Source organism: Hyla sarda, chromosome 11 (genome assembly GCF_029499605.1).
Source record: "Hyla sarda isolate aHylSar1 chromosome 11, aHylSar1.hap1, whole genome shotgun sequence".
NCBI lineage: Eukaryota > Metazoa > Chordata > Amphibia > Anura > Hylidae > Hyla > Hyla sarda.
In genome coordinates, this window is record NC_079199.1 from 53210980 (window position 1) to 53229110 (window position 18131).

Below are 18131 nucleotides of genomic sequence, written 5' to 3' on the forward strand. Positions count from 1 at the left end.
AAGACGGCAGAGAGTTTATCTGGGTCCATTTGTAGTCCCTGGCCAGAGACCAAGGATCCTAGGAAAGGAAGAGATTGACATTCAAAGAGACATTTCTCCATTTTGGCATAAAGTTGATTGTCTCGAAGTCTCTGAAGAACCATGCGGACATGCTGGCGGTGTTCTTCTAAGATGGCAGAAAAATCAGAATATCATCCAGATAAACCACAACACAGGAATATAGGAGATCACGAAAAATTTCATTAACAACGTCTTGGAAGACGGCAGGGGCGTTGCATAGGCCAAAGGGCATGACCAGATACTCAAAGTGTCCATCTCTGGTGTTAAATGCGGTCTTCCATTCGTCCCCCTCCCTGATGCGGATGAGATTATAAGCACCTCTTAAGTCCAGTTTGGTAAAGATGTGGGCACCTTGTAAGCGATCAAAGAGTTCCGAGAAAAGAGGTAAGGGGTAGCGTTTTTTTACCGTGATTTTATTAAGTCCGCGGTAATCAATACAAGGATGTAGGGAGCCATCTTTTTTGGACACAAAAAAAAAATCCAGCTCCGGCAGGAGAGGAGGATTTGCGGATAAACCCCTTTTTTAAATTCTCCTGGATGTACTCCGACATGGCAAGAGTCTCTGGAGCAGACAGAGGATAGATTCTGCCCCGGGGTGGGGTAGTACCCGGGAGGAGGTCAATAGGACAGTCATAAGGCCTGTGAGGAGGCAAAGTCTCAGCTTGCTTTTTGCAAAAAACGTCAGAATAGTCCATATAAGCCTTAGGAAGACCGGATACAGGGGGAACCACAGGGTCACGGCAAGGAGTACTGGGAACCGATTTAAGACAGTCCTTGTGACAAGAAGTACCCCAGTTCTTGATTTCTCCTGTGGACCAATCAAGGGTTGGGGAATGGCGTTGAAGCCACGGTAATCCAAGAAGAATTTCAGAAGTGCAGTTGGAGAGGACCAAAAATTCAATTTTTTCGTGATGAGGTCCGATGCACATTAGGAGAGGTTCCGTGCGGTAACGCACGGTACAGTCCAATCTTTCATTGTTAACAGAATTGATGTAGAGGGGTCTGGCGAGACTGGTCACCGGGATGTTGAACCTGTTGATGAGAGAGGCCAAAATAAAATTTCCTGCAGATCCGGAATCCAAGAAGGCCGTAGCAGAGAAGGAGAAGGTAGAGGAAGATATCCGCACAGGCACAGTAAGGCGTGGAGAAGCAGAGTAGACATCAAGAACTGTCTCATCTTTCTCATCTTTGTGCGGAGTCAGCGTACGTCTTTCCAGGCGGGGAGGACGGATAGGACAATCCTTCAAGAAGTGTTCGGTACCGGCACAGTACAGGCACAGATTCTCCATGCGGCGTCGTGTCCTCTCTTGAGGTGTCAAGCGAGACCGGTCAACCTGCATAGCCTCCACGGCGGGAGGCACAGGAACGGATTGCAGAGGACCAGAGGAGAGAGGAGCCGGGGAGAAAAAACGCCTCGTGCGAACAAAGTCCATATCCTGGCGGAGCTCCTGACGCCTTTCGGAAAAACGCATGTCAATGCGGGTGGCCAGATGAATAAGTTCATGCAGGTTAGCAGGAATTTCTCGTGCGGCCAGCACATCTTTAATGTTGCTGGATAGGCCTTTTTTAAAGGTTGCGCAGAGGGCCTCATTATTCCAGGATAATTCGGAGGCAAGAGTACGGAATTGGACGGCGTACTCGCCAACAGAAGAATTACCCTGGACCAGGTTCAGCAGGGCAGTCTCAGCAGAAGAGGCTCGGGCAGGTTCCTCAAAGACACTACGAATCTCCGTGAAGAAGGAGTGTACAGAGGCAGTGACAGGGTCATTGCGGTCCCAGAGCGGTGTGGCCCATGACAGAGCTTTCCCAGATAGAAGGCTGACTACGAAAGCCACCTTAGACCTTTCAGTAGGAAACTGGTCCGACATCATCTCCAAGTGCAGGGAACATTGCGAAAGAAAGCCACAGCAAAACTTAGAGTCCCCATCAAATTTATCCGGCAAGGATAATCGTAGGCCGGAAGCGGCCACTCGCTGCGGAGGAGGTGCAGGAGCTGGCGGAGGAGATTGTTGCTGGAGTTGTGGTAGTAGCTGCTGTAGCATCACGGTCAGTTGAGACAGCTGGTGGCCTTGTTGCGCTATCTGTTGCGACTGCTGGGCGACCACCGTGGTGAGGTCGGCGACAACTGGCAGTGGGACTTCAGCGGGATCCATGGCCGGATCTACTGTCACGATTCGGCTGGCTGGAGGTGGATCCTCTGTGCCAGAGAGGGATTGGCGTGGACCGTGCTGGTGGACCGGTTCTAAGTTGCTACTGGTATTCACCAGAGCCCGCCGCAAAGCGGGATGGTCTTGCAGCGGCGGTAGCAACCAGGTCGTATCCACCAGCAACGGCTCAACCTCTCTGACTGCTGAAGATAGGCGCGGTACAAGGGAGTAGACAAGAGCAAGGTCGGACGTAGCAGAAGGTCAGGGCAGGCAGCAAGGATCGTAGTCAGGGGCAACGGCAGGAGGTCTGGAACACAGGCTAGGAACACACAAGGAAACGCTTTCACTGGCACAATGGCAACAAGATCCGGCGAGGGAGTGCAGGGGAAGTGAGGTATAAATAGGGAGTGCACAGGTGAACACACTAATTAAGCCTGCTGCGCCAATCAGTGGCACAGTGGCCCTTTAAATAGCAGAGACCCGGTGCGCGCGCGTCCTAAGGAGCGGGGCCGCGCGCGCCGGGACAAGACTGACGGAGAGCGAGTCAGGTATGGGAGCCGGGATGCGCATCGCGAGCGGGCGCCTCCCGCATCGCGAATCACATCCCGGCTGAGAGAGGTATTGCAGCGCACCTGGTCAGCAGGTCTGACCGGGGCGCTGCAAATGCGAGGATGTTGCGAGCGCTCCGGGGAGGAGCGGGAACCCGGAGCGCTCGGCGTAACAGTACGTTTAAAATCCCCCTATTTTGAAGACCTATAACTTTTTCATTTTTCCGTATAAGCGGTGGTATGAGGGCTCATTTTTTGCGCCGTGATCTGTACTTTTTATTGATATCATATTTGTTTATATAGAACTTTTAATCCATTTTTTATTAATTTTTTGGGGAATGAAATGTTATAAAAATTCCTCTATTTTGGACTTTTTTTTATTTTTATGTTCACGCCGTTCACCGTACAGTATCATTAACATTTTATTTTGATAGTTCAGATATTTACACATGCGGCAATACCAAATATGTATATAAAATATTTTTTTAACACTTTTTGGGGGTGAAATAGGGAAAATGGAACAATTTACGTTTTTATTGGGGGAGAGGGTTTTTCACTTTTTATTTTACTTTATTTTCTTACTTTTATTTAAACACTTTAATAGTCCCCATAGGGGACTATTTATAGCAATCACTCAAGTGCTAATACTGTTCAGTGCTATGTATAGGACACAGCACTGATCAGCGTTATCGGTCATCTTCTGCTTTGGTCTGCGGGAAGGCAGATCAGAGCAGAAGACGCCGGGAAGGCAGTGGAGGCAGGCGAGGGGACCTCTGTCTGCCGTGCTGAATGATCGGATCACCGCGGCAGCGCTGCAGGCAATCCGATCATCCATTTTAATGACCGCGATGCTGCAGATGCCGTGATCTGTATTGATCACGGCATCTTACATAGTTACATAGTTAGTACGGTTGAAAAAAGACATACGTCCATCAAGTTCAACCAGGGAATAGAAGGGTAGGGGTGTGGCGCGATATTGGGGAAGGGATGGGATTTTATATTTCTTCATAAGCATTAATGTTATTTTGTTCCAGGAATGTATCTAACCCTGTTTTTAAAGCTGTTAATTTTTCCTGCTGTGACCAGTTCCTGAGGTAGACTGTTCCATAAGTTCACAGTTCTTATGGTAAAGAAGGCGTGTCGCCCCTTGAGACTAAACCTTTTCTTCTCCAGACGGAGGGAGTGCCCCCTCGTCCTTTGGGGGGGTTTAAAGGGGTACTCCCTCCCTAGACATCTTATCCCCTATCCAAAGGATAGGGGATAAGATGTCTGACCGCGGGGGTCCGGCCGCTGTGGACCCCCGCATTATTGCATGCGGCACCCACCTCTTTTTACAACGGAACCGCTGGAGGCTCTGAATCGCGAGTCCGGGACGGAAGTCCGTGACATCAGGACTCCGCCCCCGTCTGACGTCACACCCGTCCCCTCCCATAGACTTGCATTGAGGGGACGGGTGTGACGTCAGACGGGGGCGGAGTCCTGATGTCACGGACTTCCGTCCCGGACTCGCGACTCAGAGCCTCCAGCGGTTCCGGCGTAAAAAGAGGTGGGTGCCGCATGCAATAATGCGGGGGTCCACAGCGGCGGGACCCCCGCAGTCAGTCATCTTATCCCCTATCCTTTGAATAGGGGATAAGATGTCTAGGGTGGGAGTACCCCTTTAACCTGGAACAATTTTTCTCCATATTTTTTATATGGGCCATTAATATACTTAAATACATTTATCATATCCCCCCTTAAACGTCTCTTCTCAAGACTAAACAATTGTAACTCCTTTAATTGCTCCTCAAAGATGTTCCATGCCCCATATTAGTTTAGTCGCGCATCTCTGCACCCTTTCCAGCTCCACAGTGTCCCTTTTATGGACTGATGCCCAAAACTGAACAGCATATTACAGGTTAGGCCGTACCAATGCTTTATAAAGGGGGAGTATTATGTCCCTGCCCCTCGAGTCCATGCTTCTTTTTATACATGACAATATCCTGCCGGCCTTGGAAGCAGCAGCCTGACATTGCATGCTATTCTGAAGTCTGTGATCTACAAGTACATCCAGATCCTTCTCTACCAGTGACTCTGCCAGTTTAATCCCCCCTAAGACATACGATGCATGCAGGTTATTAGTACCCAGATGCATAACTTTACATTTATCCACATTGAATCTCATTTGCCAAGTGGAGGCCCAGACACTTAGTCTATCCAAGTCATCTTGTAACCTATACACATCCTCTATAGAATGTACCATGCTACAAAGCTTGGTGTCATCTGCAAAGATAGAAACAGAGCTGTTAATACCATCCTCTATATCATTGATAAATAAATTAAACAACAGCGGGCCCAGTACTGAACCTTGGGGTACACCCCTAATAACCAGGGGCCAATCAGAGTACGAATCATTGACCACCACTCTCTGGGTACGATCCATGAGCCAGTGTTCAATCCAGTTACAAACTAAAGTTTCCAAACCCAAAGACCTTATCTTACCTGTCAGACGTCTATAAGGGACAGTATTAAACGCTTTGGCAAACTCCAGAAACTCTATATCCACAGCCATTCCTCTGTCAAGGCTTCTACTCACTTCTTCATAAAAGCAAATTAGATTGGTTTGACAACTTCTATACTTAGTAAACACATGCTGGCTATCACTTATAATACAATTATCCCCTATGTATTCCTGTATGTAATCCCTTATAAGTCCTTTAAACAATTTACCCACAATGCACGTTAAACTTACCGGTCTATAGTTTCCTGGGGAAGACCTAGAGCCCTTTTTGAAGATTGGCACCATATTCGCCTTGCACCAGTCCCTTGGCACAATACCAGACACCAGAGAATCTCTAAATATCATGAACAGGGGTACAGATATTACTGAACTTAGTTCTCTAAGAACTCTTGGGTGCTGTCCATCTGGCCCTGGAGATTTGCTTACATTTATATTACTTAACTTACCTTGTACCATTTCTACATTAAGCCAGTTCAGTACATTACATGATGTGTTACCAGCACTGACCTGGCCAATGTCAGCTCCTTCTTCCTTAGTATATACAGAACTAAAGAACCCTTTCAGTAGCTCCGCCTTCTCTTTATCGCCTGTGACAACCTCCCCATTATCATTATTAAGGGGTCCTACATGCTCTGTCCTTGTTTTTTTTGCATTGATATATCTAAAAAAATATCTAGGGTTAGTTTTGCTCTCTTTGGCCACCTGTCTCTCATTATGAATTTTTGCTGATTTTATTACATTTTTACAGATTTTATTAAGCTCCTTGTACTGTTTAAATGTTATAGCTGACCCATCAGATTTGTATTTTTTGAAAGCTATTTTTTTGTTGTTTATTGCTTTTTTAACATCATTTGTCAGCCATGTAGGATCTGAGGGGTTAATGGCGGACATCTGCGGGATCGCGGGTGTCCACCATTACGGGCGGGTCCCTGGCTGCGATCAGCATCGGAGCGATGCCGCGCATGATACGGTCATCGCTCCGATGCTCGCGGTTATGCTTAGGACGTCCTGGTGCGTTAAGTACCACCTCACCAGGACGTACATTTACGTCCTTCATCGTTAAGGGGTTAATACACCACCTTTCTTATCCGTTACATCATTTGTTAAATTATTCAGTGGATTTAAGTAAGTTTTCAGTAGAATACGCGTTTTTTGAGACGGCGTTAGTTTTATTTAGTAAATTTGGTAGGGTCGCATTGTTAGCGAAGGCGGACATTAAGTCCGCCTTTAGATTGCTGCCAGTGTGGGAGAAGGATTTTAACTCCTTAGGTTTTCTATTTAATGGTTATTTTTATTTTGACAAAGCTTTGTCCATGGCTTTTTCGCTATCTTGTTTTTATTTTGAATGTTTTTCTAAGTTTTTAGAATGGGTTGTAGCATCATCCTTTGAAAGCGGAGGCATTTTACATTATTTAGATGATTATTTTTTTTTCGGTAGGCATGATAGTAATAACTGTGCATCAATTTTCCAGTGTTTTGTTCGCATTTCTAAACATTTTGGGATTCCATTAGCAGAGGGAAAGACGGTACTACCTTGTAAAAATCTGGAGTTCTTAGGAATTGCGATAGATACAGAATCTATGACATTTTGTTTACCAAAGGAAAAAAATTACACGTATGCTTCAATTAATTGAGAGTATGTTATGCAGGAAGAAAAATATATTAAGAACGTTGAAAAGTTTATTGGGCATGCTAGTTTTTGCATCTAAGGTCATACTGGGCAGGGTCTTTTGTACAAGGTTATTTTTAGCCACTCGGGGTTTGAAGTCCCCCCGTTCACATATCAGATTAACCAAAAGCCTTCTGTTGTGGGTAGAATTTTTATAATCATTTAATGGTGCTTCAGTGTGACAAAGTGAATTTGTTGATTTAGAAGTGTTGGGGGTGTACACTGATGCTGCAGGTGCTTTTGGATTTGGTGCTTTTTTTGAAAGGCAATGGATCGCTGAGCCATGGCATGAATCTTGGGTTCAAGCAGGACTAGTTAGTAATATAGTTTTATTAGAGTTGTTCCCAGTCATAGTATCCCTTGTTATTTGGGGTAATCAGTTTAGAAACAGAAGAATTTTAGTTCATTCAGATAATTCAATTGTTTATCTTCTTCCTCAGACCCTGTTGTTAAATTATTACGCCATTTGGCATTAATTTGCTTAAAGCTTAACATTTGGTTGAAAGCAAAATATGTTAAGGGTAGCACTAACACGGTAGCTGATGCTTTGTCCCGATCTCAGTTTTCCAGATTCCGAGAGTTGGTGCCAGACGCGAAGCCAGTGGAACTTCAATGCCTGAGGCACTTATGGGAGTTGATGTGGGACTAGTGGACCAGTACTTCCGTTGTTCAGTATCTGAGAAAACGTGGACAGATTACTCGACAGCATGGCAGTGATGGCTGTTTTTCTGTAAATCTAACAACCAGGATAGCGGGAAGTTAACTGATGGCAAATTATTCGCACAGCTCGATTCATAAAATATTGTCTGGAGTCTCTTTTTTCCAAAAATGGTATGGGATCAGACCTATTTTGGATTTATTTCAGGTGAAGCATATATTAATAGGTTTTTGTTTGTCAAAGGCGGGCAAAGATACTCGCCACCCGATTAATTGTTCTTTATTGCAACGGGTATATGAGGCCTGTGTGCATGTTTGCTCATCGCATTTTGAATCCGAGTTATTCTCCACAGCAATTGTCTTAACATTTTTTGGGGCATTCAGGATAGGTGAAATTGTAGCACCAAACAAAAAGGTCTAGCTCACCCTTGTTACACAAAGATGTAGTTATTACTGAAGAGGAAGTGCTAATTTCAGTGCTAATTTCAGTGCTAATTTTGCTCGTTCCTTGATTTTTAAGAAGTGGCACCACAGAAGCGAGCTTGATGAGATTTTTACCACACCTGCGGAAAGAAGAGCACTTAGGGATTTGGAGGAATTATATGATGAGCAGGATACCAATGACGACATGCAGGTACCGCTATGTATTAGGCCTAAATCGCAAAAATTCCCCCCTTTATCGGTATGCCCTACCATTGAGACCTTTGTCCGCTTGGTTAGTGAGGATTTTATGAAATTGGGAAAACACTGTCCCAGAGATAATTTGACTAGAGAGCAGAGAGTGAGTTTACAGAAATTAAGAAGTCTCACAGATGTCGTATATAAAAAACGGCTGACAAGGGCGGAAATATTGTTGTCTGGCCCTGTAATATGTATGAAGCAGAGGCTTCAAAACAATTGCGCAATGGTGTCTGTTATAAAAAAAATGACTTTTAATCCCCTCTCCTCCTTTAAACAGACTTTGAGTACTATGCTGCAAGATGCAAAATCAGCAGGGATTATTTCCCCTGAATTGGCGAAAGCACTGATGGTGGATCAGCCAAGAATGCCGACATTATATTTGCTCCCAAAGGTTCATAAGCAGATGACTAAACCTCCCGGACGCCCGATCATATCAGGTAATGGGAATCTTTGTGAGAACATCAGCAAATTTATTGATGCTAAATTAAAACCCTTAGTTGAAAATCTACCTTCATTTGTACGGGATACTAACGATATGTTGAAGAGATTGGATGGAATACACTTCGAGGATGACACCATATTGGTGACTTGTGACATTGAGTCACTCTATACCAATATTCGTCACAGTGACGGTATTGAGGCTGCAAAATTTTTCTTGGAGTGCAGTAACGAGGGACAAGAAATGACTTCATTCATTTTGCAGATGTTGGAGTTCACATTGACACATAATGTGTTTGCGTTTAAGGGGTCCCTCTACCTACAGCTCCAGGGCACAGCGATGGGGGCGGCCTGTGCGCCCTCATACGCTAATCTGTTCTTGGGGCTGTGGGAGAGGGAGCTCTTCCTGTCGGACCATGGGGACCTGGGAATGGATCGTGTCCTGTTTTGGGCACGGTACATTGACGATGTCCTCATGGTCTGGCAGGGAGATGAAAGACAATTGGCCGACTTTTTTGCAAAATTAAATAGAAATGAAAAGAATATCCATGTGACATATTCCCATCATCGCGAACGTATTGATTTTTTGTATATCACATTGAGTAGTGATCAATTGGGCTTGATACAAACTGACATGTATCGTAAATCAACGTCTACAAATACTTATTTACATGCGTCTTCCTTCCATCCGCAGCATATGATTAATGCAATCCCAGTTGGACAATACTTACGAGCAAGGCGCATTTGTTCCTCGGAAACATCCTTTCAAAAACAGGCAGGAGACCTGCGAAGAAGATTTAGCGAACGGGGCTATAGCAAGAGGAGCTTGAAAAAGGCTTATAGAAGAGCGGCAAATACTCCACGACAACAGTTATTACAGCCTCAGGTGGGTAGTAATGATATACAACCTGTAAGATTTATTACTAATTACAACGCTCAATGGACAAATATGAAGAAATGCCTAGAGAAGTACTGGCCTTTACTTACTACTGATACAGTTTTAAAGCAATATGTTACACCATATCCCACGATTACGGCTAGGAGAGCGAGAAATTTGAAGGATATTCTCGTGAAAAGCGAATATACTCCACCACCAGCTCCGGGGATTTTTGGCTATGCTAGGAGAGAGGAGGGTGGATGTTCACCCTTTGGCCGCTGTGTTGCTTGCCCCAATATACAACGAGCTGACTCCTTCTTAAACTCGGCAGGTACAAGAGAATACAAGATCAGACCCAGAATCACATGTCAGACGAAGGGAGTAATATACTATGCATCGTGCCCATGTGTTAAAATTTACATCGGTATGACAACAAGACCTTTAAAGGTACGTGTACGAGAACATATGCGGGATATTCGCCTAGCTGCCTCATGTGATGAGATTGAACATTTGAAACCTATTGCCCGTCATTTCGCTGAGTACCATGAATGCGACCCCACAATACTAAAAGTGAAAGGTATTGATTGTGTTGACATTCGAGGGGGGAATATTACAAAAACTTTGGCACAGAAAGAAAGTCGGCGGATATGGACCCTCAAGACTCTTCACCCATCGGGTTTGAACGATGTGTTACCTTTTTCCCCTTTTCTCTGACCACTTATATTCCATCCCAGTGGGTAAAATTCGTGTTTTTAAAATTGTTTTTAATCATGTTTTATTAATAAAATTATTTTTTATTTATAGGATTCACTGATCTGCCATCTCCTTGTCGGACCCCTAACCGGACCCCCTATGTCTCCCCTATTTGGACATCTGAGCTGACCCTGTGTCATGGACTATTTACATAAATTATGAATTATATATTCTATACCCCCCTTTTTTATGATCTATCATATTGGTGGCCTTATGGGTACTCTCTAATTTTTGTTTTACTTTATTTTCCCCACGACTACTGATGTTATGTGTATGCATATATCTCTTTGAGAAGGGGGTATTATTGCATATACATATAGATATATGTTCACCTTGCACTTTTTCAATACCTCTTTACCTTTTTAATATCTATTATCTTATCATTCACGGTAATACACAATTCTTAATATCACTCACCTTTTAGATATTATTCACTAATCAATTTTGATGTGGTTGAGAGAGTGTTGTGTATGCTATACACCTTATGTGTAACTAGAGCACGCACACCTTAGCATATGTGTGCACATTATTTTTAGAGTTTTCTATCTCGTTTTTCAAGCATCACTAATTTTTTGTATTTATTTATTTTATTAATTATGGATATACTAATTGTCTTCACATTATATATGCATATAGTATTCACTTTACAATATTTATTTTCACTATTTTTTATTATATTATATAATTTTTTATATTATATTTCACTTTATTATATTTCACACTCTTACACTGATTGCACATCATTCTAATACTAATGAATTATTATTCTATTTATTTGTTATATATGTATCTTTTTACTGTTGATATTTGCACATATATAAATTTAATTTAGGGGTTTGTTATCTATCTATTTTTACATTCTTGTACCCATTTTATTCCTACTTCTATCTATAAAATATTTAAAGGTATTATGGACACTAATATGTTAACAATATTGCTATTTATTCAATTCTTATTGTTATACTATTAATCTTTTCTAATTTGCTGTTCAAGATATAGGAGTCAAGTTCTTTTCCTTGTTATTAATGGGGCCGGCCCCTAGGGGAAGCATAGAGTACTCTACATTATCCTCACGATGTGTGGCGTAGTGCGCGTGCGCCGGTTTGCGGGACCCACGGCTGCGTGTGTGTGGCGTCAGGTGACCCGGTCATGTGACCGGGTCTGTGACGCGGCACCCGGAAGCTGGCGGTTATCCCGCATCCAGAGGCGCGCGCGCCGACATTTCGCCACACAGGTGAGATAAATTATAATTATATGGATCTGGCAATGTATTGGTGGATGCCTACATAAAAGGTAACCCCCACTGGATGCACATCACTCCTCGTCAAAGGCTTTCCTGCCGAAACGCCAGCGTTGGAGTGGTGTCGCTCCGATCTCCTCCTCCTCCCTACTTGTGATATTTTTTGTATGTATACCCTCTAATCTTGTATATATACCTTGTGGTGCTGCTTTTGACTTTTCTTATGGGACACTGGATAGTGTTATTTTTTACTATGTAATATTGTTGCACTTTAGTACTGTTTTGCATTATTGCACATATAGGTATCCTGTTACTTGATTTATGCATATGCACTTTATTGGGGACAGCAATACTTCATAATTGTATATTGTTAAGGGTTACTGGAGGGGCTCGGAGTGACACCTTTTTGTTTTTTGCCACTTGTGTCGTCTCCCCTTGGGGATTGTTTCCTCTCTTGTTTTTATGCAACTTAATAAAGAAATATATGATTTATATGAATTGGTGAAATGACTCCTTTTTCTCTTGTGTGTATATACAGTGTGGTTTTTGGGAGATCATAGAGCACATAATATATTTGGGTCAGTTCTATTGATTATTTCACCTAATGGTGGTTATCCACTAACATTATTATTAGACCCACAATCGAATACAGGTTTTTGGTTTGCACCAAACAAAAAGGTCTAGCTCACCCTTGTTACACAAAGATGTAGTTATTACTGAAGAGGAAGTGCTAATTTCAGTGGCTCGCTATAGGACATATCAGTTGGGTAGAGGTTGCATAAGACACCTGGGTTACCTTGTTGCCCTTGGCAGTATGTTAACAAGTTCTGTAGTATCTGCCCATCAGATGCAGCAAGTTTCTTATGTCATGAGGTTGGATATCCCCTAACTAGATGTCAATTTAATGGGGTTTAAAAAAAAAATGTCTTCCCATTCATTCAGAATAGGTGCGGCCACAGAGGCCTCACTGTTAGGTCTGGAGCCAGAGACCATCAAATGGATAGGAAGATGGGCTTCTAGAAGGTATTTAAGTTATATATGCCCTCATATGGTCTTGTCTGATTCCTTATAGGTACCGGCTACTGAGTGGTATGGATAATTGGCCATTCATTCTTTCGCTGGGCAGCAAGAAGAGCAGCTTCCAGAACTTACACAATAAATTTGGGATTTTCGGAGTAAGATATCAGAGTCTGGTGGTACGGTGCTAGTGGGTTGAGATGGCACCAGCTATGGGGGGAGGTAAAGAAGAGGGTTGAGGTCTGGCCAGCCCCAGATGAATTAATAATACATGCAGGAGGGAATGACATTGCTCGAGTTAATACAACAATTTTGTTTTCTGATTTCAAAACCTTTTTCACAAAGTTTCAAACTGTTTTTCCCTCCTGCATTTTCTGTTTTTCTGAGATAATTCCCATGTTAGTATGGGTTCTCTAAAGAATTTTCGTTCATGGACCGTATTAGGAAGAGGTTGAATAGAGGCATGGCTACGTTTTTGAGCAATTCAGGTGGTGATTCTTTCCGCCACATCGATTTAGAGGGTTTTACTCCGGGATTGTACAGATTTGACCGCACCCATTAATCCCCCATTGGGGTTGACATATTCAATCTAGGGATGCAGTCATTAATTGAAAAGACCACGGGGATTGGGGATGTACATGGCTAATTAACCATGTTTGTGGGTGTCACCCAGCCTTGCTGGATGGATAGTAAGTTTGAGCTGGATAGTTATATAATAGCTTATTTTTTTATAAAGATTTAGATATTATGCATTGAAAGTTATTTATTATTGTTATTTATTTATTATTTAAGAATAAAATAAATAGGAGTGTGGACTTTTCAATCCACTATTTGTGTCTAGTCTCATTATTCATTTATTATTTTGAGGGGTCGGGAGGCTCCCATGATATAGGACCTGGAGTCTTTGACGCAGGGGCCACATGGAGGCCGCCTCCCCGCCCCGCAGGCCAAAGTTAAGTATAGCGGGCAAGCAGGGGTTAATGTGAGAATTCCCCCCTCCCCTTTCCCTTATTCTCTTGGTATACAGTTATTGGTATTAACCCCTTAAGGACCCTTGACGGACTCCTACGTCATGACACCCTGGTACTTAAGGACCCATGACGTAGGCGTACGTCATTGAGAATTCCGGCCCCTGACTCGCGCCGGGCGGGGATCGGACCGGGATGCCTGCTGAAATCATTCAGCAGGCATCTCGTGCAAACGCCCAGGGGGGTCATCAGACCCCCCATGTCGGCGATCGTGGCAAATCGCAAGTGAATTCACACTTGTGATTTGCGCGATTCCGGGTCATTATGGGTCTATGGTGACCCGGAATATAAGGGGGATTGCGGTTGTCTAAGACACCCCCTGTAGGGATAGGAGTGAGGTGGCAGGGGTGCCACCCCTCCTATGCTTGCTATTGGGGGTCTAGACGCGACCACCAATAGCAGATTGGGGGCGGGGGGGGTTAACTTTTGTTTCCCCGTCCTGCCCACCGACAATAGGCGGGGCAGGACGGGGAAACGACAGGGAAAACGATGGGGACCGGCGCCGAAGATCCACTTACCCGTCTGGGCGGGCGACGGAGATCGTATGGATGCCGGTGGGTTGCCTAGCAACATCTGGAGGGTACAGTTTGAGACCATTATACAGTGGTCTCTTACTGTAGCACTCCAGATGTTGCAAAACTACAACTCCCAGCATGCCCAGACAGCTGTTTGGGCATGCTGGAATATGTAGTTTTGCAACAGCTGGAGGGCTACAGTTAGAGACCACTATACAGTGATCTCTAAACTGTATTCCTCCAAATCTTGCAAAACTACAACTCCTAGCATGCCCAAACAGCTGTTTGCTGTCTGGGCATGCTGGGATTTGTAGTTTTGCAACAGCTGGGGGACCACAGTTTGGAGATCACTTTGCAGTGTTCTCTAAAACTGTAGCCCTCCAGATGTTGCAAAACTGCAAATCCCAGCATGCCCAAACAGCTGTCTTGGCATGCTGGGAGTTGTAGTTGTGTACCTCCAGCTATTGCATAACTACATCTCCCAGCATGCCCTTCGGCGATCAGTACATGCTAGGAGTTGTAGTTTTGCAACAGCTGGAGGCACACTGGTTGGAAAATACTGATTTAGGGAACAGAACCAACCAGTGTGCCTCCAGCTGTTGCAAAAGTACAACTCCCAGCATGCACGGTCTGTCAGTACATGCTGGGAGTTGTAGTTTTAAAACAGCTGGAGGTTTGCTCCCCCATGTGAACGTAGAGGGTACAGTCACACGGGCAGGTTTACAGTAAATTTCCTGCTTCAAGTTTGGGAAACTCATAGCGGGAAACTCACCGTAACACGCCAATGCGAATGTACCCTAAAAACACTACACTACACTAACACATAATAAAGGGTAAAACACAACCTATACACCCCCTTACACTATCCCCCAATAAAAAGGAAAAACGGCTTTTTCTCCTTTTATCCCTTATGAAAAGGAAAAGTTGGGGGCTACACCAGCTTGTTAGTGTAAAAAAATAAAAAATGTTACCCCATACTTTTTATTTTCACAAGCGTTAAAAGGAAAAAAAGACCCCCAAAATTTGTAATGCAATTTATCCTGAATACGGAAATACCCCATATGTGGGCGTAAAATGCTCTGCGGGTGCACAACAAGGCTCAGAAGTGAGAGTGCACTATGTACATTTGAGGCCTAAATTGGTGAGTTGCACAGGGGTGGCTGATTTTACAGTGGTTCTGCCATAAACGCAAAAAAAGAAATACCCCATTTTGGAAACTACACCCCTCACATAATGTAATAAGGGGTACAATGAGCATTTACGCCCCACAGGTGTCTGACAGATTTTTGGAACAGTGGTCCGGGAAAATGAAAAATGTAATTTTTCATTTGCACAGCCCACTGTTCCAAAGATCTGTCAAACGCCAGTGGGGTGTAAATACTCACGGCACCCCTTATTAAATTCTGTGAGGGGTGTAGTTTCCAAAATGGGGTCACATGGGGGGGGGGTTCCACTGTTCTGGCACCACAGGGGGGCTTTGTAAACGCACATGGCCCCTGACTTCCATTCCAAACAATTTTTTTTCCCAAAAGCTCAATGGCGCTCCTTCTCTTCTGAGCATTGTAGTGCACCAGCAGAGCACTTGACATCCACACATGGGGTATTTTCATACTCAGAAGAGATGGGGTCACAAATTTTGGGGGGCATTTTGTCCTATTATCCCTTGTAAAAAAAAATAATAATTTGAGGGAAAACTAGCATTTTAGTGAAAAAAATAATCATTTACACATCCAACTTTAACGAAAAGTAGTCAAACACCTGTGGGGTGATAAGGCTCACTGTACCCCTTGTTAAATGCCCTGAGGGGTGTAGTTTCCAAAATAATATGGAATGTGTTGTTTTTTTTTTTGCTGTTCTGGCACCATAGGGGCTTCCTAAATGTGACATGCCCCCCAAAAACCATTTCAGAAACACTCACTCCCCAAAATCCTACTGTCGCTCCTTCCCTTCTGAGCCCTCTACTGCGCCGGCCGGACACTTGACATACACATATGAGGTATTTTCTTACTCGAGAGAAATTGGGTTACACATTTTAGGAAGATTTCTCTCCTTTTACCCCTTAATTTTAGGAAAAACTAGCATTTCAGTGGAAAAAAAAATCATTTACACATCCAACTTTCACGAAAAGTCGTTAAACACCTGTGGGGTGTTAAGGCTCACTGGTACCCTTGTTACGTGCCTTGAGGGGTGTAGTTTCCAAAATAGTATGCCATGTTGTTTTTTTTTTTTGCTGTTCTGGCACCATAGGGGCTTCCTAAATGTGACATGCCCCCCAAAAACCATTTCAGAAAAACTCACTCTCCAAAATCCTTTGTCGTTCCTTCCCTTCTGAGCCCTCTACTGCGCCCGCAGAAATTGGGTTACACATTTTAGGAAGATTTCTCTCCTTTTACCCCTTGTAAAAATTCAATAACTGGGTCTACAAGAACATGACAGTGTAAAAAATAAAGGTTTAACAAACCTTTTGAATGTCATTTTGAATACTTTGAGGGGTGCAGTTTTTATAATGGGGTCATTTGTGGGGTATTTCTAATAAGAAGGCCCTTCAAATCCACTTCAAAACAGAACTGGTTCCTGAAAAATTTGATTTAGAAGATTTTGTGAAAAATTGGAAAATTGCTGCTGAACTTTGAAGCCCTCTGATGTCTTCCAAAAGTAAAAACATGTCAACTTTACGATGCAAATATAAAGTAGACATATTGTATATGTGAATCAATATATAATGTATTGGATACTTGCATCATTTCTTGGTGAAAAATTCCAAAATTTGATGAAAAAATTTAACATTTTGCATTTTTTTAACGTTGAAGCTCTCTGCTTATAAGGAAAAGGAATATTCCAAATAAATGATATATTGATTCACATATACAATGGGGGAGATTTATCAAAGTATTTAGACTGGTTTTTCCTGTCTAAATTTGTCGCACAGAAAGTCGCAGTCTAAATCTGTGCGACTTTTCTGCGACTTTTGCTCTAGAAAATTTTTAGAACATGATGCATGCAAGTCTATTTTAGACTGAAATGCATTGAAAAATGCATTGGTGCTGAATTTATCAAAAGCGACTTTTCAGCGACAAGTCGTATAGGCTGAAAGTACGCCGAAATGTCAGACCATGTTGGAGCAGGTTTAAATATAGACTAAAGCATAGATCATGCAGTCTGTGCACAGAATTTATCAAGAGCCGTGCGCCTTTTGATAAATTAGGTGCACAACAGACCAGACTAACCCTCTGTAGTTTGGTCTATATTGATGCGGGACATAGACAACTTTGATAAATATCCCCCAATATGTCTACTTTATGTATACATCATAAAGTTGACATGTTTTTACTTTTGTAAGACATCAGAGGGCTTCAAATTATAACAGCAATTTTCTGATTTTTCACAAAATTTTCAAAATCAAAATTTTTCAGGGACCAGTTCTGTTTTGAAGTGGATTTGAAGGGCCTTCTTATTAGAAATTCCCCACAAATGACCCCATTATAAAAACTGCATCCCTCAAAGTATTCAAAATGACATTCAAAAGGTTTGTTAACCCTTTAGGTGTTTCACAGGAATAGCAGCAAATTGAAGGAGAAAATTCTAAATCTTCATTTTTTTACACTCGCATTTTCTTGTAGACCCAGTTATTGAATTTTTACAAGGGGTAAAAGGAGAGAAATCTTCCTAAAATGTGTAACCCAATTTCTCTCGAGTAAGAAAATACCTCATATGTGTATGTCAAGTGTTCGGCGGGTGCAGTAGAGGGCTCAAAAGGGAAGGAGCGACAGTGGGATTTTGGAGAGTGAGTTTTTCTGAAATGGTTTTTGGGGGGCATGTCACATTTAGGAAGCCCCTATGGTGCCAGAACAACAACAAAAAAAAAACACATGGCATACTATTTTGGAAACTACACCCCTCAAGGCACATAACAAGGGGTACAGTGAGCCTTATCACCCCACAGGTGTTTGACGACTTTTCGTGAAAGTTGGATGTGTAATTGATTTTTTTTTCCACTAAAA

The 18131-nt window shown here is 43.0% G+C and overlaps 1 long non-coding RNA gene across 1 annotated transcript; it reads left to right on the forward strand.

Annotated features, from left to right (window-relative positions):
- Positions 1-8128: 8128 nt before the first annotated feature.
- Positions 8129-9482, forward strand: LOC130295066 (uncharacterized). The gene is made up of 3 exons (XR_008848691.1): positions 8129-8215; positions 8540-8699; positions 9395-9482. It is a non-coding gene; the product is annotated as an uncharacterized LOC130295066 (long non-coding RNA).
- The last annotated feature ends 8649 nt before the right edge of the window (positions 9483-18131 follow it).